General features: G+C 42.1%; 1 long non-coding RNA gene across 5 annotated transcripts in view; it reads left to right on the top strand.

The window, feature by feature from the left end:
• The window catches only part of LOC146191927 (uncharacterized), a 49029-nt gene that overhangs the window by 11481 nt on the left and 14868 nt on the right, over positions 1-22680 (top strand). For 4 of the 5 annotated variants that reach the window (XR_014706713.1, XR_014706711.1, XR_014706710.1 and 1 more), the window contains one exon: positions 22419-22472. This is a non-coding gene — a long non-coding RNA (uncharacterized LOC146191927). Of the gene's footprint in view, positions 1-10833; positions 11032-22418; positions 22473-22680 lie in introns of those variants that run through there. The other variant, XR_014706712.1, reaches the window with a different exon arrangement.

The raw sequence follows: 22680 nt of genomic DNA, 5'->3' as shown, positions 1-22680 counted from the left end.
GCGGCATAGTGACCGTATGGTGAGCAGTACCGTGTCACAGATGCTTCCGAAGTCATGACAAATCGTGCACGTTCTTCATAATTGCACGTGAGATAAAGCTGTGACATTGAGTACTGAATGTCGTCTGAATCAGTATCTGCGCAATGATACGAAAACGCTCATACACTTAAGTGTAGAGACCAGTTCTGTGGAAACAGCACCAGGTTTTGTGCCCAACCCTGAGAAAAGCCTCTGCGTCATCCTCTGTCGAGTTATCAAAAAAAATCAAATCGCACGAGTTCACCTGAGACAAAGTAAAAATAAAGTAACACAAATAAAATAAATCACAGGGTCTGCAGAGGACGTTCGGTAGTGCAAAAGGAATGGAGGCATGCTTTATGCCGCTCTCATAAAGTAGACCATATGCATTGTAAAAAAATGAACGTTCAACCATTCCGTGACCTCTGTCATCCCACGAAGACCATGACTGGCAAAGACGACGCGTGCATCTACTGAGGAAAGCAATCCAACCTTTACGAACTCTTACTCGTTCGCTTCAAAATACTGCCTGCCCGTCACACCAAAATAGTTTTCCTTACTTGGGAGGTTTCCTCCACTGTACACGCTTTCCGCTGAACGACTGAAAGACGGCATCGTCCCAAAGATAATGAAGTAACTCTAAACCGTCCCATGTATTTCGACAAGAGGAATGGCGAACCTAAAGCAAAAGCCAAGACGGATATGCTCAATCTATGCTATTCGCTGCATCCTAGCAGCTCCCATGCTTCAACGTTTAGAAACCATTCAAAATGCAAACGAATGGGTCTTCATTATTTCCTGAATGCAAAGTCTTGGTTAAAGAGAATGCCGTGAGACGGGCGATTTTGAGTAAGAGTAATCAGATATTATGAAGAAACAAGGCACCATCCGAGACAATGTAGCCTACACACGGTTGACTGTGTAGCAAGGACTCAGCCAGTCGTCCTAATAAAGTCAGTGTTCAGAGTACATCTACTGATTTTGCAGTGTCAAACAAAATAATAAAGAAGCTGAGCGGGAATTCTTCAGTGTTTGTAGAGCTTCTAACATTTTTAATTTTTTCCTGCTCTAGCAGCGGCACGCTGGAACACCATACCTATATTTCCGAATAGATTAGAGGGAGGGTGCCTATTGCTTTACGTTTAATTTTATTATTTTCTCTGTTGTCTGCAGATTCACAGATATATTAAAACGGATGGCAGGTTTTAACTCTTTACACTGCTGCGGGTTGTGAATGGATGTGTGGGCGAGCCGTACAATTAGACGGCAAGGCAAATGGAGCACAGCAGCAGTTGAAACAGTCGTTCTCCCAAGGTTTCTGGGGGAAAAACATTATCGCCATGAACAACGCTTCGATATCTGAGAGGAATCTACATGAGCGATATTCTACGTATGCTAACCAATATAAGCTGACAAGAATGCCGTTGTCTCAGGTAACGATGGATTACAGAACCGAAGGCCGATATTCACTAAGTGGAGTCTGGATGGAGAGGTCTCTAGCAAAATGTACATCTGTTTATCTAACCACCCATCTCTCTTCATTTGGAACAAGTTCGTGCCAAGTTCGCTGAGAGTATCGACTGTGACCACAACCCTACCACTTTTTCTCTTCTCTGCTCTTCGCGTTTTGTTTTGAGCGCTCATATCTACAGGCTTGCTTTCAACATTTTCTTTCTTCCACAACTTGAAAAATCGCCTTACAGACTGATGCAGTCGTCGCAATGACTGCCTCCGTACCATTTTGAGCACCTTCACGACTTACACATCATTGACATATCCTGATATTATTTATTGAAATCAGCCACAAAAAAATTAATTTCATCCGACTGCTTTTTGCGCAAAGACGCTGACATAAAAAAATGAAACTGCTCACAGATTGAGTTAATCAATATTTTCAACGCTACTGCACACAAAAACCGCTTTGTGAGAACAGCTCATACAGACTACCGTAGCTCCATTTGTAAACCACAGAGGGGACGTTTTACAGAGTATTATATTTATCGTTTTGAAGTGTGTATATTTTTCAATAAAAAATAACTTGAGAAAACTTTTCTCTCAGCATCCACATGTTATTAGTTGGATTATACGTCCGGTCATCTGTGAGTAATAATGTTAATATCATCTTATATTTATTTGTTGAAAAGAAATGCGAAAACGTTTTTTCCTGAAGGCTGGCACACAAGCCGCTCACTGCAGATATTAGCTTAAGGTGTTAAATCAATTTGCTTCAATTTTGAACATGAAGAATTATGCCCATTAACCGTGAATAGTATTTTCATTCTGAACATGTAATTGTAACGGCAATTGTGTGCCATTGAGGGGAAGATGCCAACAGGAGTACATATTTTTTGTTTCAATTGGCAGAGCCGTTGTTATCTTTCGCGTACCTTTTACCCGCCTAATTCTCTTGTCGATGTCGAACAATTGAGTGCGCTGAACATGACAACTGCAAGCAATGTGCGAAAATAAATGCAATCGCCAGGCCACAGCATTTCGTGCGCGAAGAGTACTGCCTTATATTTGGGCTCTTGCCCACGGAGCTACGCGAGCGTTACCTGCGACACCAGTGTCTCTAATGACCCACCATACATTCCTGCAGCGTCTATTTCAGTTGCGTTTTCCATAAGTGCTGGCCTATATGCCTTTTTTCCAAGTAGTATTTACCAGCCATGTGCTCAATTGTATGGTTGGTTTGTGGGGTTTAACGTCCCAAAGCGACTCAGGCTGTGAGAGACGCCGTAGGGGAGGACTCCGGAAATTTTGACCACATGGGGTTCATTAACGTGCACTGACATCACACAGCACACAGGCGCCTTGCTTTTCTTCTCCATAGAAAAGCGGCCGCCGAGGCCGCGATTCGATCTCGCATCTTTGGGAACAGTAGTCGAGTGCCGTAACCACTGCGCGACCCCGGCGGAGCGCTCAATTGTATGTCTGCAAAAGAAATTCGTACACAATGTTCAACTGTGAGTTTGCTGCTAAACCGATAGACATTACGTCGGGTGAATCAAACCCTGTTCCAAATACGGCGGCACATTTGGAACGGGGTTCAGTATCGGGTAGCTGACTTTGCATTCGCTATGTAGGCATAAAGCAAAACTTCGAGTTCTAAGGAAAAATCCTTAATAGGCTCATTGGTGTCCGCCCGGAAATTGTGGCACACTTCGTAATATTCCGTGGGATACCACAAGATTGTGGCATCGAATACGGACATCATCGGTTATGACTGGATGTCACCTCATGACCAAATGTGACATCATTATCATCATGAAGTAAATGAAAACAATGTTTGCAGCACGGTTCGTTAGTGTGTTAAAGTTTTAAACGTAGCGTGATCGGCTGCACCGGCCCAATAGAGCTCTCGTGCCTAGGCACGATGATGATGGCTACTGCACCACGTGAGAAGAAACAAGATGCGTTGTACCAGTACATGACCGCATTTATGGAACCCGTTAGGCACTAGACTCAGGAATAACGCGGAAGGAAGCGAGACCTGCCAATGAACGCAGTACAGCGATAGCTCTAAAAGGGGGCAATATACTTTTCTTATTTTTCATTGTCTGATCTGAGCTTTGAAATAAAACCTAATAATGAGACTATCATAATACACGTAGTTATTCAGTCAAAATCTTATAACCAAAGCTACAATGGCAAAGCCCATCCGCTTTGCTGAGCTACTCTTCCGAGTTTCGAGAATGAGCTTTACATGGGAGAGCGAAAAAACATGTTTTGGCTTCGTTCTGGGCTTTACCATCCCAGAGCGTCTCAAGCTATAAGAAACGGCGTGGTGGAGTACTCTGGAATATTCGACCACCTGAGGTTCTTTATCGTGCATTGATATTGCACAGCAAACGGGCAATTTGCTTTTCGTCTCCACCAAAAAGCAGCAGCCGACACCGGGATTTGATCTGGTTCGCACCCCGGCGGGGTCAAATAAAAATTTGACCCCGCCCCCCAGAACACTTAAGAATACTTAGGTGGTAATAGTGAGAAGGCCCCAGTGTACTATTGTTGCCCAGTCCACAATTTAGAGGGTCAGAAAGCTTTAATTTGAAATATTCAAATAGATCAGGAAATAGTGGCGATTGGGCACGGTAAAGCGATATTTCTGGGCACGATTCCGAGTTTCCGAGCTAATCTATACCGACTCGTGCGATAACACACCCTAATGTTTATGTGGGCTGAAGAGATTTCGACTTTGGCCCCTGATCTTGATTGCTCCCCGATATGTTTACGTCACAACTATGAATTACCCTGTGATTAAAAATCACAAGTTAATTCTACCACCTTTTCTTGGAATTGACATCCCTGCCGAACTTTTTGTAACAATTACCTATTTAGTTTTTTCGCCATTTCATAGCCTACCTTAAAACTATTCCTAGAAAAATATTGGCGCGATGTTGTAGATGCACTCGACGGCGTATTGTTAAAGCGTTTGCAGCAGTGCAACACTGATACCTAAAAGAACTGAAGACCTATCTGATGGGGGAATGTGGCTTAGCATTTTGTCGCACACTATGCTTACAAGCAAAAGACGCTCAGGTTTGAAAAGCATTATTATGTTTCTTATTCTTTTCTACCAGCATGCAAGAAAACAGCTGGTTACTCCTGTCGAAACAAACTGAGAATCTGTGTCAAAAATATGACAACTATTATGTATTTTCCTCGTAAACGTAAACCTTTTCAGTAGCTTTGTATTGATTTAGTCTGCCGTTCTTTCTGTCGTACTGTTCTGTAGTTCTGTATTAATTTTCTGTCGTAAACACAGTAACTTCTGATATTAAGACAGATATTTCTGTTGTCACAACAGGTTGACACTCAAACATCGCTCAGAAATTTTGTTGTCACAACATATCTTCAGTAGTTATTTTCTACTGGGTGGAGCTCATAGTTCAGTTCCTGGACTGAAGCACAAATAGCTTTCTCCAAATGTTTTCAAACTTCTGGATGTACACTTTTGTAGCTTGACACAATTTTTGTTTTGAAATGAGCTCCACACGCCATGGTTTTTTGGTGTACTAGGGACGAGGCTTAACACACCAGAATGCCTTTTCACTAAAAATACGCGAGAATATACAATCTTGTTTTGTCTCTAGACTTGCTATAGAAAATTAAAAATTTTATTCAGCTCCTTCATTCTGTGCGGCTGTTTTAGGAGAATCCAGAATTTTTCATAATTACAGGGAAAGGTGCTCTTCGGTGAGACATCCCGGACAAGACGAGGACAAAGACATTAGAGCCTAGGTAGCTGCAATCATTCTAGCATCACTTTACTCTGTAGCTCAAGAGCGGTTACGCTGATTAAGAGCAAGTTCTTATAGGTTACACCTTTCAGTAGCAAATGTAGACAATAAGGAAGTGCGAAGCAAGAGATTTATAAACTTAGTGCACTGCGCACCAACAACAGGAAACTATGCCATTCTCGAAAAGAGCGTGCGCTGATTACGTCGGCAGCTGCATGAACGACTTTATATACATGTCGCCAAACCCGGAATGCGTTAACGCAGAGCCTCTGAGTTTTGGCAGGCTAAATTCGTTTCACTGAATAAATCTGGGGTCGTTTCGACAATTTTTCTGACGCCCACGAGAAGCACATAACTTTAAGCATGCCTGTAATTGCGATATTGCTGCTCTTTCTAATTGCGTCTAATTGCGGCACTCCTTTTTTTGCTCAGAGATTTCAGAGGTAATTACGAGGCTTTGTTGTTTTGCCCCGCAATCACAACAATAAAATGCTGGTCAGAAGTTAACGCCAGTGCCAAATGACAGCAGGCCTAATTTGGCGCGTAATGCCTACACATTTTGCATGTTTGTAACTTATGTTTTCCAAGCGTCATATGCTTGATGTTCTCAACGTAATCGTACAAGGCTGCTGAGAGTCATTTGTGTGGAATGCTGCTACAAATGTTTTGTGCAGTGTCCTGAAAAAATATGCAAATAAAGAGCTACACGGTCTTTCTGTCATGAGCCTAAGAGCGTTGTGCACCGTCTGCATCGCGACGTTATTAGGCCAAGCATGACGCTATGGCGGTCATGTACAAGAATTCTGATCATACTTAACTTTCGTTAAGCGGACGAAAAACAGGTTATTTGAAAAGAAAAAAAAGCAGGCGTTAGGCCCTGTTTTTAAAGACAAATATGTAAAAACGTTATCGTACCGCGGTACCCTTTGGCTAAAAAGCCTTCATTTCCTGGCTTCAAGCTTAGTCAGAAAGATTTTCTGAGCAGTTGTCGTGAATTCCGGCTAAATATGATTCTTGTACAGGCAGAGTATATACCCTGCTTTATTAGGTTTTAGCTCTTTTGCTTAGAACGGGGCAAGTAAAAGCAAGTGTTAGGAGGAAGAAAAAATTTCGTTGCCTATTAGGTTAAGTGTAGGAAACACTGAGCATACCTAATAGATTCTGAATGTATGCAGCCAGTGATTAGGGACGATATAGTTGCCCGTTCTAAAAATGTGAATATCACTGCTAATAATAAAGAATGCAACATATTGCGAGTGTGGGCGAGCACTTAAATTGAGTACGTGTGGGGCAAAAACAATAAAAGCATGGCCTCATCATCATAATCAGCTGGACTAGACGCACCGCAGGGCAAAGGCCTCTACCATAATCGCCCACATAAATCGGTCCTGTGCTAGCTGCAACCACCTAACCTCTGCGGACTTCTTCACCTCATCCGCCCCCTTAACGTTCTGGCGCCCCCTGCAACGCATTCCTTCCTTGGAATCCAATTTGTTACCCTAAGCGATCATCGGTTGTTCTGCCTAAGCATTACATGTCCTGCTCATTCCCACTTCTTCTTTATTTTCACTAGAATGTCATTAACTACAGTAATTTATTCCCCCCCCTCGTTGCGCTTCCTATCTTCTAACGTTGCATCTACCATTTTTTGTTTCATAGTCCTCTATGTTGCCCTCAACTTAAGTAAAACCCTTTTCGTTAGCCCCCTCGTTTTAGCACCATAGGTTAGTACAAATAAGATGCAACGGTTGTGTACTTTTTTTCTTGAGTGAATTCGGTAAGCTGGTAGTCATAATCTGCGAATAATTACCAAATGCGCCCATTCCAGTCTTGTTCTCCTAGTGATTTCCCTTTCATGATTTGGATCTGCGGGGACTACTTTTCCTAAGTAGACATATTCGCCTACCACTTTCAGTGCTTCGGTATCAATTTTTAACTGCTGTTGAAGATTACCTTATTCTTCTGCATATTGAGTTTCAAGGCTACTTTTCTGCTACTCCTGTATAGGTCATCAATCATTCTCTTCAGTTGATTCCATTAGTTACTTAGGAAGGCAACGTCCATAGCTAATCGCAGTATACTTCGGTATTCTCTATCCACTCTTATTCCTAGCTGCTCACATCCCAAGTCTTCGAATACTTCCTCTAAGCACGCTGTGAATAGTACTGGGGTCATCGTGTCTAGCACCTTGCTTAACACCTTTTTTAACAAATTTTTGTGACTTTCTTTATGCAGAACTCTAGTTACCGTTTATGCAGCATCGCGTGAACTACCACGAACGCTAGGCTATGACGTCTTTTATAATATATAAATAAAAACATCTTGCATTCGAGAAAAGAGCTTAGTGTAAATAAATTTAAAGTAGACCACTGAATAAATAAATAGCAATTTATTTTTCTCTACTGATTGGGAGAAAATGATACTACTTTCTATCCATAAATCTAACCGCCCAGCTCACCTTTTTAAGTGGTGCAGCTGACGTCATTACAAAATTGTCTCGCTCAATGTAACCTTGTCTTTAGATAAAATGAAGATTTCTTTCTGTGCTGCAAATTTCTTCATAACTAGATACATATAGACATGGATAGGAAAGTTTGAGTCTATTTATATAACATAGAAATAGAAATGAGTACACAAATCTGGAGGAGCATCGTAAAAAAGCATGAATTGGAAACATGGTATCAAACGAATGTGTTTAGACTTAACAAGGCCTCATGCGGTGCGTAGTGGAATCACAAATCGCGTACCATTAATTGGAATAAAATTAGAATATCTTTTAAAAATGCATGTTGCAATGCTTTTTCACATTCCTCATCTGCACTTCTTAGTCTGTTCCTGGTATGTGGACAAGCAAGACTTCAGAGGTTCACCTACTGCACTGACTACTAAAAGAAGTTGTTCTTAGTGCAAAATTTATAGCACTGCGCTAGGGAAGTGTGAAAATGAGGATTAAGAAAAAAGATGAAGTCAACGTTTTTTAGAACAAGAAATTCTTAAACCTTGCGGTTATCGCCTCGCATTCAGTTGGAAAATTATTGCGTTCATGTGTGAAAAGTTATGGTGCATTAACATAGTAATGTAATACTTGCAGGGTGCATTGAAGTTGAGTGTCATGGCTGCTCATGCACCTTATGTGACAGTTGTTTCCCTTCGTATCATAAGACATTAACAACAACGATGCTCTGTTTCTGTAACGAGCTTCGCGGAAAGATTAAGTTGTAATAATTAGGTCATGTCTGCGGAGACTGAGAAAGGAAAAATCAAGGCACGTGGCGATATCACTTCGGAAGCGGCAAGTTCTGATGGCACTCTCTCTAGGAAATTGGCTCTTAGTAAAGGGGCTGAAGTATTAACAAACACAGACATGAGCGGTGGAGTGGGTCCGTTCCGGTAATTATCACATACTGCCGCGGCGTAACACTTGCATATAAACACTGAAACCTTGCAAGAACTCCATGGCATCCGGATTTACAAAAACTGTAATGTAACAAATACCCCACTTATGAAGTTATAAAATAGGATCACAAAAAATTGGCAGTGGCTTAGCTTGGATAAGCCTGGTGATTGCGAAAGCAATAGCTATGGCTATGCCTAGGTTCAGCTGGTGGTGTAGCTGGTTGTGGTGCTTGTGGTTATGCTTATGGTTATGCAGTGATTCACTCTGATCACGGCATGTGGTTCAACTATTGTTTATTGCGGGGTGCTACCTAGTTATTCTATGTATAACTAGTAGCGAGGCAAGAAGTGCCGTGGCTGCAACGATATACTTGGTTGTGGGTGAGGTTAAGGCAGAATCTACAACTGCCACTCCGGCACCGGCTGCAACGGCATTCTTTACGCCAGCAGAAATGAAAGCATCCCTGTAGACTGCGTTGGTTCCACCTGCCACTAGGCCACCTCCTATAGTATCCAACGTTGCACCCCCGGCGGTAGCTGCGGCTGCAGCCCCATAATTCTTCTTAGCTTTAAGAGCATGTGGCACAACTGCAGCTCCGCCCGGCCGTAGATCAGCGTTGCGCTTAACTCTCGGTTTGTACCCGAACCGGCGCCCCAAACGTCGTTCTAAACGGTCTCATAACAGTCTCAGGGATGACGATGGATGGATGTATGGATGGAATATAGGAGCGTCCCCTTTGAAACGGGGTGGTAGCAGTAGCTATCATGCTCATTTTTCTACCTACATCTTATTTATTGATTTAGATTGGTTAACTAAACGATCATTCTTTTTATTAAATTTTTATTTCTACATTTGTAACATTATGTCACTTTTCTGCTTTTGAACCACCAATCTTCTAGTCGTTTTTTGCTAGTTTCCACCGCTGGTTTATTCACCCGGCCACTAGTATCTGTAAATCTCAGAGCTTCAGGAACAGTGACTGCGCCTGCATCAACTTTCGGATGGACACCATTACATTCAAGTATAATATGGTCAATGGTTTCACTGGAGTTACCACATACAGCACATGCGTCATCTCCATTGTTAACTTTTTTTTTTGTAGCTGCGTGTTCTAAGGCACCCTGATCTAGCTTCAAAAAGTAGGGCACTGCCTCTTGAGTTATCAAAGAAATCTTCCTTCCTGATCTGTATTTTTCACTTTCGGTGTAATTCCACACTCTGTTTCTTTTCCATCGAATTTTTCCAATTTTGACCTTCTGTATTTTTCTCCTGTTGCTTAATGCTCTTTATTTCTCTGTCCTTGTGACTAGCATACTTACTTGTTAGTTTCCTAGTTCTTTTCCTCCATTGTGAGTCAACGCTTTTTAAGTACAGGTATTTAAATACTTTAGCTGCCCATCTGTTAGTGTCCAATTTCCTCAGGCGTTCTTCATACAATATTTTACTCTGAGCTTCCCGTACTTCGAAAGATGCCCAGCCCATATCTCTCTGTACTGCCTCATTTGTGGTTTTTCCGTGGGCACCTAGGGCTAATCGTCCAACGGATCTCTGATTTATTTCTAATGTCGACTGTAACTCTGATTTTAGGCACAAAACCGCATTTCCGAAAGCAAGTCCGGGCACCATAATTCCTTTCCAAATACTCCTCAAAACCTCATACCTGTTGTATCCCCACAATGCCCTATGCTTCATTATCCCGGCATTCCTTCGTCCTTCGGCCTTAAGTGATTGCTCATGCTTTCCAATGTATGCCAATCCTTCGTTTACCCATACCCCCAGATATTTTGTATTCTGCTACTTTGGGTATTTCATGGCCTTGTATTTTAAGACCCTGATCAGTTGAGCCGTTGAAAATCATCAGATCCGACTTAACTGCGCTAAAACTGAAGCCTAGAGCGTCCCCTTCATCTCCGCAATACTTAACTAGAGTTTGCAATTCTTCCAGACTCTCAGCTAGCAGCACAATATCGTCTGCATACATCAAACCGGGGAGGCGCTGCTCTACCGCCTTTCCCCCTAATCTATATGACAGGTTAAAACCTAGGTTACTGTCTTGTATCCTCCGTTCCAGGTTTATCATATAAAGCATGAACCGCAGCGGTGATAAGCGACAGCCCTGTACTTTGCATACTTTGACATGTTGCATACTTTGCATACTTGACATGTTCCGTACTTCTTATCTCTTCCCACGCAATTTCTACTTTGTTATCCCGGTATATTTCCTGTAGGAATTCTATTATCTTATAACCGATGCCTTCTTCTTTTAATATGTTCCACAGGAGTTCCCTGCTTACGTTGTCGTACGCCCCGTTTATGTCCAGGAAGGCCAAATGCAAAAGTCTATTTTCCACTCTAGATATTTCGATGCATTGGGTAAGCACGAACAGGCTATCATCTAAGCGCCTATCATTTCTAAAGCCGTTCTGAAGTTTCCGAGTTTCTTGTTACTTTCTACCAATGCTTGCACCTTTAATTTCACCGCCTGCATGGCCAACCTGTACATAACAGATGTTATGGTAATCAGCCTGTAGGATTTTATGTGCATCCTTTCTCCTTTCCCTTTTTAAATCAAATTCATTTTACTCTGCCGCCAGCTGTCCGAAATTTTCTTCCTCCGTGAGGGAGCGCTACGTCACTCCGGCTGTATGGCTCCCTCAAGGAGGGAGCGGAAGTTAGGCCGCGGCTGGTAGCTACCTCCTCGCGAGCCGACGGTGCGAGTTGGGGCCCCTGTTTTTGCGGCAGATGGGATGACGTGACTCCGGCTGTAGCGCCGCTCGTGGAAGGAGTGGGAGTTAGGCCGCGGATTATAGCTATCGCTTCGCGAGTGGACGGCGCGAGTTGAGGCCCCTGCTTTTGCTCAGCTGTGCTTGGCAGCGCGCCAAAGGTCAAGCTAAAGTTCAATGGTACCTACCGCCTCGCTGCTACACGAAGGGCTGAAAAGTGAAAGTAGTATTGCTTTCGCAATTAAAAACGAAAAGTCAATAGCAGCATAGCAGCAAGTGCCAGCACCCCTGTATGTATGTATATATATATATATATATATATATATATATATATATATATATATGTGTGTGTGTGTGTGTGTGTGTGTGTGTGTGTGTGTTCTCTCAAACCAACGTTTAGAGAAGGGCAGTCCTACCGCGCGAAGTAGCTAGTCACGTAATATTGTTCCTGATTCTCCGTCTTCCCTTGAAGTTCGGAAAAAAAGGGGCACGTGCGACTTTATCACAAAACATAAAATGGGGGTTTCTGAAGGTGCCCCTTAACTTTGAAAATGCCGTTAATTATCAAAAGTGAATACTAATGAAATTTAAAAATAACCTATTTAACTAATGAAATATTTTCAAAACAAATATTGCCTATGGTGCGCAAGAAGGGTACCAGCTGTATGCAACTCATTTCCCTGGGCTACCTCAAATATTTGCATTTTTAACCCTTGTTCCAAGTTAGCTGTGACGCCCGTACTTTGATGCTTTTAACGGAACAGCGGTTGTGCTCGACAAGCGGCGCGCGATGTACCGCGTGCAGCAGCAACGCTCAAGGACTCGCATCTCTCCACTGCAGATTCTGTAGTGCATTCGGAACTCTTTTGGAAGATTCGATGCTTTATCTTATCGGCCAAAGGCGGCCAGTGGTATGCATTTGCGGTGGCATGCGACAGTAGCAGGATTAATAAATTGGTGCAACCAGCGTAATGTCCTATCGCTCCGATCTGGCCACAGCCATTCTGCAGCCGTAATTTTTCATTGAATGTAAGCTTCAAAACTGCAAAGTAATAGAGCGCAAATGCACACCGCTTTTTGTTGTTTTATTTTTGAAGCGAAAAGCTTCACTAGGCTAGTCAACTCCGAGTCGTGCGTGTGCTCCATCGTTATAAAAAGCCACAGCTGCGCATGCGCAAGCCAAGTGACATCACAGGAGGACATCACGTTACAATTGGGCCGCTCGTTTCACATGAGCGGCTATGTCCGAATCGGCCTACTAGGACCCTGGCATTCGCGTTACCCCTATAGGCCACTAAGGCACGTTCATACGTATTGGTTAAAGTGGGGCTTGATATGTGGGCTGAGGAAGAATAAAAAGAGAAAAAGAAGATCGCCCAGTCACCCGCAGCTAATGGTTTCGCTCAATATTTGGTTCAGCAGCGTTGAACCCTTGTTTTGTGCGGGCTTTCTTAAAAACGTGCAAGAAAGGATGTCGTATGACGTATCACGAGGGCAACAATTATCAAGTAGTTCCTAAAGGCGCTCATCCCGTTTGCCTAATACAATCGCAGTCGGCAGCCAATGAGTAAGAACTCGATTATTTAAAGATATGTAATTAGCCATTAAAGATGAAAACAAAAGCTAGCTTGAGTTGTTCTAGGGTAGCGTCAATATCAAGTAAAAGGTTCTATTCATGACCGAAGAGCCTGTTCTTTTTTGAATATTGGCAGAGGTGACTAGGCCCAACCTGTATCGTAGACGTCTATGCATAACATTTAAATTGTACTTACCTGGCTAATTATTTGCTTAAAGTGAAACTGAACTGCCTGCACAAAATTCTCACTTAAATGATAAAACTGAATCCCAAAATACCGCTGTATTGAATCGAAAGCTTGAATAGATCGGAACACGTATAATGTTCTCTTCTAAAGGCTGCTCACAATGTGCGATGCGGTGGTGTGGTGTGAAAATGCTGCTAGAAATAAAAATAATTACCAAGCTCTGCATACAAACTGCAACATGCCACAGTGTTCCAAAAAGAGCTCTACTCTTTTCCATTGCCAAATTTTTTATTACATGTAACTGCATTTTTGCAGAAAAAATGTCAGTGCATAAATGTGCATAATAAAAAAAATGAAAAGTAATGCTCGTATATGATGTATATGATGCTAATTAAAATTATGCTATATATTTGACTTAACGTGAAGGTTGTTTTCATGCTTTCCGCTTTAAATTATGAGATTGCCGTGCGCACAGTGTGCCATTCACTTGTGCAAAATAAATATTTGGCAATCTAGGCGCAGCGGTGGCGTAGCGGTAGAACATCCGCTTTGCATGCAAGAGGACCGGGGTTCAAATCCCGGTGCCGCGCAATTCTCCACCGGATGACAAAAAAAAAAAAAAAAAAAAATCCGCGTGTCGATGGAATTGCATATACAGGTTTGGGGTGCAACCTGATGCCGGTGAACACCTCTGGCAACGCACTCCCTCACCAGAACAGGAGTTGGCCACCCTGGTGCAGTAATTGGCCACAACCTCCTATGATAAGCTCCATAAAACCTCGGCCCTCAGTCACCAGCGACTGCGGAACAACTGACCACGGCGGCGGTCAGACCTGTGACGCAGCAGGGGGTGCTAAGAAAGCCTGGCTCCGCTGGACAGGCCGCCATTGGAAACTGACCCTGGCAACGTTTAATGCTAGAACCCTAGCTAGTGAAGCTAGTTTAGCAGTGCTGTTAGAGGAACTAGAGGGCATGAAATGGGATGTCATAGGGCTTAGTGAGGTTAGGAGGCCGAATGAGGCATATACTGCACTGAAGGATGGGCATGTACTGTGTTATCGAGGTTTACCAGAGAGGCGACAACTAGGAGTAGGTTTCCTTGTCAATAAGTATATAGCGGGTAATATAGATGAATTCTATAGTATTAATGAGAGGGTTGCAGGCATCGTAATTAGGCTTAATAAGCGGTATAAACTGAAGGTTGTACAGGCCTATGCACCTACATGTAGTTATGATGACCAGGCAGTTGAAAGCTTCTATGAAGATGTAGAATCGGCAATGCGAAAAGTAAAGACGCAGTATACTGTACTAATGGGCGACTTCAATGCCAAGGTAGGGAAAAAACAGGCAGGAGGCAAGGCAGTAGGTGACTATGGCATTGGTTCTAGGAATAGCAGGGGGGAGTTACTAGTTGAGTTTGCAGAGCGCAATAACTTACGAATCATGAATACCTTCTTCAGCAAACGGAAGAACCGAAAATGGACATGGAAAAGTCCTAACGGAGAGACTAAAAATGAAATCGACTTCATAATGTGTTCAACCCCCGCCATTGTGCAGGATGTAGAGGTAATCGGGAAAGTTCGATGTAGTGACCACAGGATGGTGAGGTCCCGAATTAGCCTAAATCTGAAGAAGGAGCGCAATAGATTAGTAAGAAAGAAACCCATCAACGAATTAGCGGTGAGGGGGAGGGCAGAAGAGTTCAGGATCTCGCTACAGAATAGGTATTCAGCTCTAACTAAGGATGGCGACATTACCCTAGAGGCAAGGAACAATAATTTCAGAGATATCATTACTGAGTGCGCGGTAGAAGTAGGCGGTAGGATAGTTAGAGAGGATACCGGTAAGCTGTCTAAGGAGACGAAAGATTTGATTAAGAAACGGCAGAGTATGAAAGCTTCCAATCCAACAGACCAGATCGAATTGGCCGAGATATCAAAGCTAATCAATAAGCGCAAGGTGGCCGATATAAGGAAGTATAACATGGAGAAAATTGAGCATGCTGTAAGGAACGGGGGAAGCCTTAAAGCGGTAAAGAAGAAATTGGGCATAGGCAAAAACCAGATGTATGCGATAAGGGACAAGGCGGGCAACGTCATCACTAATATGGACAAGATAGTCAAAGTAGCCGAGGAGTTCTATACAGATCTCTACAGTAGCCAAAGTAGTCAGGACCGTAATGAGATTGGCGTCAGGGAAAAACAGTCAGACGTTCCACCAGTGACGAAGGACGAGGTCAAGAAAGCACTAGAAACTATGAAAAGGGGGAAAACAGCTGGAGAGGATCAGATAACTACAGATTTGCTGAAGGACGGGGGGGGATATCGTGCTAGAAAAACTGGCCACCCTGTATACGCAGTGCCTGGTGTCATCGACGGTACCGGAAGCATGGAAGAATGCAAACATTATCCTCATTCACAAGAAAGGGGACTCTAAGGACCTTAAAAATTACAGACCAATCAGCTTACTGTCTGTTACGTATAAGGTATTTACTAAGGTAATCGCTAATAGAATCAGGACAACCTTAGACTGCAATCAAGCAAAGGATCAAGCAGGGTTTCGGAAACGGTACTCTACTATCGATCATATCCATACCATCAATCAGGTGATAGAAAAATGCGCGGAATATAACCAGCCCTTATACATAGCATTCATTGATTACGAAAAAGCATTTGACTCAGTTGAAACCTCGGCGGTGATGCAGGCATTGCGAAATCAGGGGGTAGACGAGCCGTACGTGAAAGTGCTGGAAGATATATATAGTGGCTGCACAGCAACCATAGTTCTGCATAAAGAAAGTAACAAAATTCCCATAAAGAAAGGTGTTAGGCAAGGAGACACAATCTCCCCAGTACTATTCACAGCTTGTTTAGAGGAAGTATTCAGAGACTTGGAATGGGAGCAGTTAGGAATAAGGCTAGATGGAGAATACCTCAGTAATCTGCGATTTGCTGATGACATTGCCTTGGTAAGCAACTCGGGAGATGAACTGCAAATAATGATTGATGACTTAGACAGGAAAAGTAGAAAGGTAGGCTTGAAAATCAATATGCAGAAGGCTAAGGTAATGTTCAACAGCCTCGGGAAGGAACAGGAGTTTACATTAGGTAGCGAAATACTGGAAGTAGTAAGCGAATATATCTACTTAGGACAGGTAGTAACCGCAGATCCGGACCATGAAAAGGAAATAACAAGAAGAATAAGATTGGGATGGAGCGCATTTGGCAAGCACTCGCAGATTATGACTAGCAGCTTACCGGTATCGCTCAAGAGGAAAGTATACAACAGTTGCATCTTGCCTGTACTCACCTATGGGGCTGAAACGTGGAGGCTAACCAAGAGAGTTCTACTTAAGTTGAGGACAACCCAGAGGGCTATGGAACGAAAAATGGTAGGGGTAACATTAAGAGATAGAAAGCGTGCAGAGTGGGTCAGAGAAATAACTCAAGTTAACGACATTCTAGTGGAAATTAAGAAGAAGAAATGGTCATGGGCAGGACATGTAGTGCGAAGAGAGGATAACCGATGGTCGCTGAGGGTAACAAACTGGATTCCAAGGGAAGGAAAGCGTAGCAGGGGGCGGCAGAAAGTTAGGTGGGCGGATGAGATTAAGAAGTTCGCAGGGGTCAAGTGGATGCAGCTAGCACAGAACCGGGTTAAGTGGAGAGATATGGGAGAGGCCTTCGCCCTGCAGTGGGTATAATCAGGCTGATGATGATGATGATGATGATGATGATGATGATGATGATGATGATGATGATCTATATTTACGCATTTCGTTACTATATAAGTGGCGACACTGTTTGGGGACAAAATGTACACTCGCGATTCGTCTCTCGTGTTAAACAGCTCGCTACCTTACGGTCTAATATCCCAGGTGCGCTTCATAATGAGTCCGTAAATTCTCTCTCAGTTTGCTCAGTGTTCAATAAAGAGCAGCAGATTTCGTCGTAAATGAAGAACAAAAGGAACAGCATTATCGACCACCTCATTAGCATGTCGCAAATGGATACTAAAAGTATTAAAGGGAAAAGATAAGCGCGTTATGCACTTTTTTATTCAATGTTTAATTGCTTACACTACAAATGCCAAGAGTAAAAAAAAAAGAGGGTCAATATATTCTAATATCCTCTAACTTCAACACCACGTGCGAAATATCGAGCCATTTTGTTTTTCAAGAGAGGTACATAAAGTCATCCTTATCATTACTAACAGCCATTTTTCTCATCATTAGCCCTCAGTGTTTACTTATTCTTTTTTCAACCTATGATAATCGCCCCTCCACCCTTGGTCATTTGTCTAAATTAGTTATGCAGGACATTTTTTTCGTGCTAACCGACAGATGGAGTTCCTAGTGATTTTCAATAAAAAGTGAGCAGCGCTTATCTCGTCCTAATTGCTCTTGAGCAACGAATGAAAATCAGTACTGCCTAAATTTTTCTGGACAAGCTGTAAAGTGTCAGCATTACAGAAAATGACTTGTGTAATCAGGTGGACGAGTACGGCGGGCGGGGAAGGGATATGTCCGAGTCGAAATAGGATATCTTTTTAAAGACATTCGCATACTCTCCCCCACCGCGTGAATCGAAATTCTTTAGTGTAACTTAACGTCTTCGCAGCATAACTCCTCCGAATGATATCCGGGTTCTCTTTTGACAAGGTAAATGGCAAGCAAGCTATAAAGTAATTTATTTAAACAATATTGCAACAAAACTTAAGGTTGCGGCAAAGGCAACTCATTATTTTATAATCTTTGTCTCAAGCAAAATACCAAAAGCGCTGTAAATAACCTCGTCTGTTGCAGCCGGAAGCTGTAGGAAGTGTAGTATTACGGTTGGTTTGTCACGACCCGGGCATGGTGTAGTGGTTGGCGCGCTCGGCTGCTGATCGGAGGAATAGGAGTTCGATTCCTGGCGGAGACACTTTTTAAAGGGTCCATTCCTGCGAACACGTTGTAACCGGCTGTGAAGATAGCCATACAATTTAAAGGTAGAGCATTATCACAGCGTGAACTGAAAAAGACACGGGTTTTCAGCTGATGCGGTGGCGTGTAGTAATAAGCAGTGAACATTTTCGTTACGACGCTGAATGTCACAATAATCGAGAGAATATGGCTTATTTCTTACTTAGATGCTCAAGATGCAAGTATATCAATTTCAGGAGCTACTTTAGTTTGACAAATATCTGAATTTCTGGGACAAATATCAGCCCTATCATTTCAACTAAACAGTCTGGTCCGAATGGCCTAGTTAACGCGGGTAGATCTGCTAGAATTTTTCCAATACGCTGACGCTTTTATGCCTCTGAAGAGCTCGCCTTACTTTCAAGCCACTCATAAATAATTGTAGGAGCAGGTATAGAGAACAGAGTAAATTATTTCAAGTTAAAATATGTGTGCTGAAACAAATGTGTTTATACTAAAATTATGAGGTTATATATATATATATATATATATATATATATATATATATATATATATATATATATATATATACACACATATATACACATATATAGCCACAGTGTAACCAGATTGTTGTTCTAGTGCACGCTTGTATTCGTCTCCTTGCCTTCACTAGCTCTTCTCTTGGCTTAGCAGCGCTTGCTCTTCTAGTTCACCAGCGCCCAATAAAAGTCTTATTTGCTCTGTACCGGCTTTCGCTGGCTCTAATTTTCATAATCCAAGCTCTCACGTTTGGACAGTCACAGCGAAAGCACCGCTGAAGCAGAAAGGCAGACTGCTTACGACAGTGCGATCACGTACTCACCTACTTGTAAAAGCGTATGGCGTACTGTTCAACACAACGCCGTGGATTCGAATTTTTTTAAATGTGCCCTCAACAAAGCGAAATAGCAGCGGCTTAAGTTGTTCGTGCATGTGCATCTTAGTGGTTATGGGGCATTGTTAGTAGAAGAGGTCAGTTGAATGTTCCTGCTTCATTATGGTTTTTTGGACGTACAGATAGGTATTGACTTCCACGTAAAACTCAAGGTCATGCGAGCACGTATCGCAAGTATAGAGCGTTTTTGTTTATTGGACCATCGTAGTACGATATCATAATGTTATATCAGAACATATTCAGTGCTCTAAATTGATTGATTGTGTCCTTTTCATCTTTATTGCGAGCCCAGATCGACACACCTGGAACTTTTGGACAAAATGTGAATGCCCTTTTTAAAGTATTTTCCATATATTGCATAACTGCACCATAACACTCAATATATCCACATATCCTGCTTAAGGAAGCTTGCAGTTTTCGCAATTTATTTTCAGATACAAACCTTTTTGGTTCTCAATGGCAGCATTTTTCACTCGTTCCGAGCGCAGGACAAACTTGAGAAGCCACATTTTGCTGCGCATTAGATGCTTAGATCATTTCTGACATCTTCATAAGCATATATCTTATAATATTGTGTAACTACTGAACATATGTGTAAAATCCTCTAGCGTAATATTACGGCCCACCACACATCTCTGAGTCATCGCCGATGCCCCAATTTAGGCAAAATATTGATTATCACTTATCAAAATACAATAGGATACACAAAAGCCGAGGTGCGCAAATATTTTGTTCAAATGTGATTTTATGCTTCTGTTGTAGATTGCTGAATGTTTGCCCAGTTGACATTTTTCCCTTAAAAACTGCGCATTTCAACTGTTTTTCTCTTTGTGTCATTTACTTTAAAGCTTATTGTGAATTTCCGTGTGTATTTAATGTTTTGTTATTCAATGTGACTACTGTACATATGACAGATTTGGAGATTTCCTTCACCACTCGTCTGCTGCTGCTTGTAAGGGTTTCCTGGACACTGTCAAGCTGCGAAGGCAGCTTTTATCCGGGAAACCCTCCAGTTGAACCTGGAAATAAACTTATTATTGTATTGTATTGTATTATGTCGAAACCAACGACTCATCTAGTATACCTGAACACCTAAACCGTGAGCTTCCCGAGTTAAAAAAATACACTCGACAGCGTCGAAAGAGCTTAAAAGTTACAGAGAAGACTGTTTTTTTCACGCATTGTCTAAAAGTTTTATGGCCCAATGTTAAATAACGGTCGTGCGAAAGAAAAAGAATCATATTAAGGAAACTAACAATAATTTAATTTGCAAAAAACATAAAGACGTTTATAGCCCGACACGGAAAGGGAGTCACTACATCTCTGTACCATGGTATGCTGCGTCGATATACATGTGCCCGAAATCAAATTGCCAGATGGCCTTCATAAGACCATTGGACGTACTAGCGGTTGTCTCGATCGTTTTCTCAGGACAAACACACTAAACGAGCAGAGCGACAGACACAGCGCTGACTAGCAACTGACGGTTTTCTTCCTTATCACCACTGCGTTTCTCGCTCTAGTCTATTGTGTTTGTGTTTGCTTTATTCTTCAGATATTTTGCTAACTAGCCCTACAATACTTTGTGTGGAGGTACCCTCGCGCTATGCAAGGAGGGGATTTCGCTGACAGTAAAACACTATTTACACATTCTGGTGAAAAAAAAACTGCATCCCTGCAATAAATACGTGTGCATCTCGTCTAACGTCACGCTATATTCAAGCAAAAAACGTCTAATATTCCAGCTGTATCATTTTGTATTGTTTTCTGCCTGATACGTGGCTCACCCCATTTTTCTATAATTATCATAGGATATCGGGGTGGAAGGTGACTCGGGATATTACCGTATATTGGTGTCCGATGCTAGTCCTATAAGCTGGTATTAACACAATGAAAACTTCAAAAACCAATTTTGCTGGACATCTGATTCTTATGCCATTCACTTCGACATGTACGTACATGCACGACATGTATGTGCACTATGCAGTAATTGTCTCGACATTTATGCAAGGAATGCCGCATTCGCAAATATCGATGATATACGTTAACTGAAAAAATTATCCTGGTTGATCCATACTCGCTTTTTCTCTGTATTTTGGTGCACCATTTGACGCTGGGCTGAAAATGACCTTTGTGTATGCAATGATTGTCCGAACACATTACAGGGTTTCTGTTGTATGTTCACGTTTCAAGAAATATATAAGAACTAACAGAACTATAAAATTTTGAAAGGCCATACTAACGAACGCCTTATAAATTTTTTAGTGCACCTTGTGTGCTTCACATCGTTCTGATTCATTAAATTAATGTAAGTACATTGTATACGCTGATGCGCAATAAGAACGAGTCAAGTGTTCATGTTGGCTGAGCCAAACGTTCTCCCGTGGTATTTTTTAGCTGAGGTTCTTATGCGATTCAAGGCGACAGTTCCATACGTCCGCAGCAAAGTGGATGAATGGTTATGTTCAAATATAATATCTGACATCTAAAAAACGTGGAAGCAAGATACACAAAGCAAAGGAAAAATTTCTTCATTGTTGACCTTCTTATTCTTTTTATATTATTATATTATATAGTACATTGTTCATGAATATTCGTTATGCAATCTCTACGCACTTTACCTGACATGAAGAAGACGCAAGCAATAATACGAAAAGAACGTTAAGAGAAAAGGCGCGCTCACCCTGTTTTAAGCAGCCTGAGGATGTCTTAGTTTTTAAGATAATTTTGTTTCTGTTCTTTGAGCCTGCGATGCATCGTCACTAGTCCCGCACAGTGGGTATATATGTTCTGCACGAAAGATCGACGAAAAACAGTAACAGCCGTGTTGCTGTCTAGACGCCCAGCATTTCTGTCCTGTTCAATTACCAGGAACATCTCGATCGCGACGGTGGGAAAGTAACAATATTTTGTTATCTTGCAGTTATACGATAAAGCGAGCAGCGGCTCGGAAATCGCGGTCGGGCTATATGCCCGCAGTAGTAGATATATATGTGTCCGGGTTTGTGGACATGGTGGGCATGCAGTAGATAACTCTCTAGTATAAATATTTCAGATGTTTTAAAAGCAAGAGGTCCGCAGAGCGGTTTATCACGAATTCAAGAGTAATAGACTAGATAATTAGGCAGCGGTGTAAATAAGCAATAGTACAAGATTGGGAACGCGTTAGATAAAAGCCAGTTCTGTCGGGGATGTGAACTAGGGTTACCTTATGCTGAAGGACGTACGCAAAATGTTTTCTTGGAACGTTAATGAACAGTAGTCTAGTGTGTCGGTACTCTAATCTAAAATTTAAATCTGCATTGTGTTTCAACGTATTTTATGCTTGTATCTTCCAAAGGTACGATCATGCAGATATTGTTAGAACACTTACCTTAGCTGTTAGATCGAAAACGCATGAACAAACTTCCAACTTTTTTTGAATAACCTCACAGATATGGACTGCGGCTCCTGCGTTGTCATCGGCTACGAATGAGGGGAAAGCAGACGTAAGTGTGAGGTTCCTCCGCTAATTACTTGTAATAGAAGAAAGAGATATAAACTAAGAGTCAAGGCATAATTCACTGAAATGCGCTTTGTAGTTGGCTTCGTTCTTTAATGTCGCAAGCTTCGTGCATTTCCATTTCGAGTAGCGCGCCTGAGTCAAATGTTTGTTCGTCTGACTTGAGCAATATCATTTGGATGCAGATCTTTGCT

The sequence above is a fragment of the Amblyomma maculatum genome, chromosome 4 (genome assembly GCF_055883805.1).
Source record: "Amblyomma maculatum isolate TAMU_Amacu chromosome 4, ASM5588380v1, whole genome shotgun sequence".
Lineage (NCBI taxonomy): Eukaryota > Metazoa > Arthropoda > Arachnida > Ixodida > Ixodidae > Amblyomma > Amblyomma maculatum.
The sequence above is the reverse complement of the archived record's forward strand: the minus strand, read 5'-3'. Positions and strand labels throughout refer to the sequence as shown.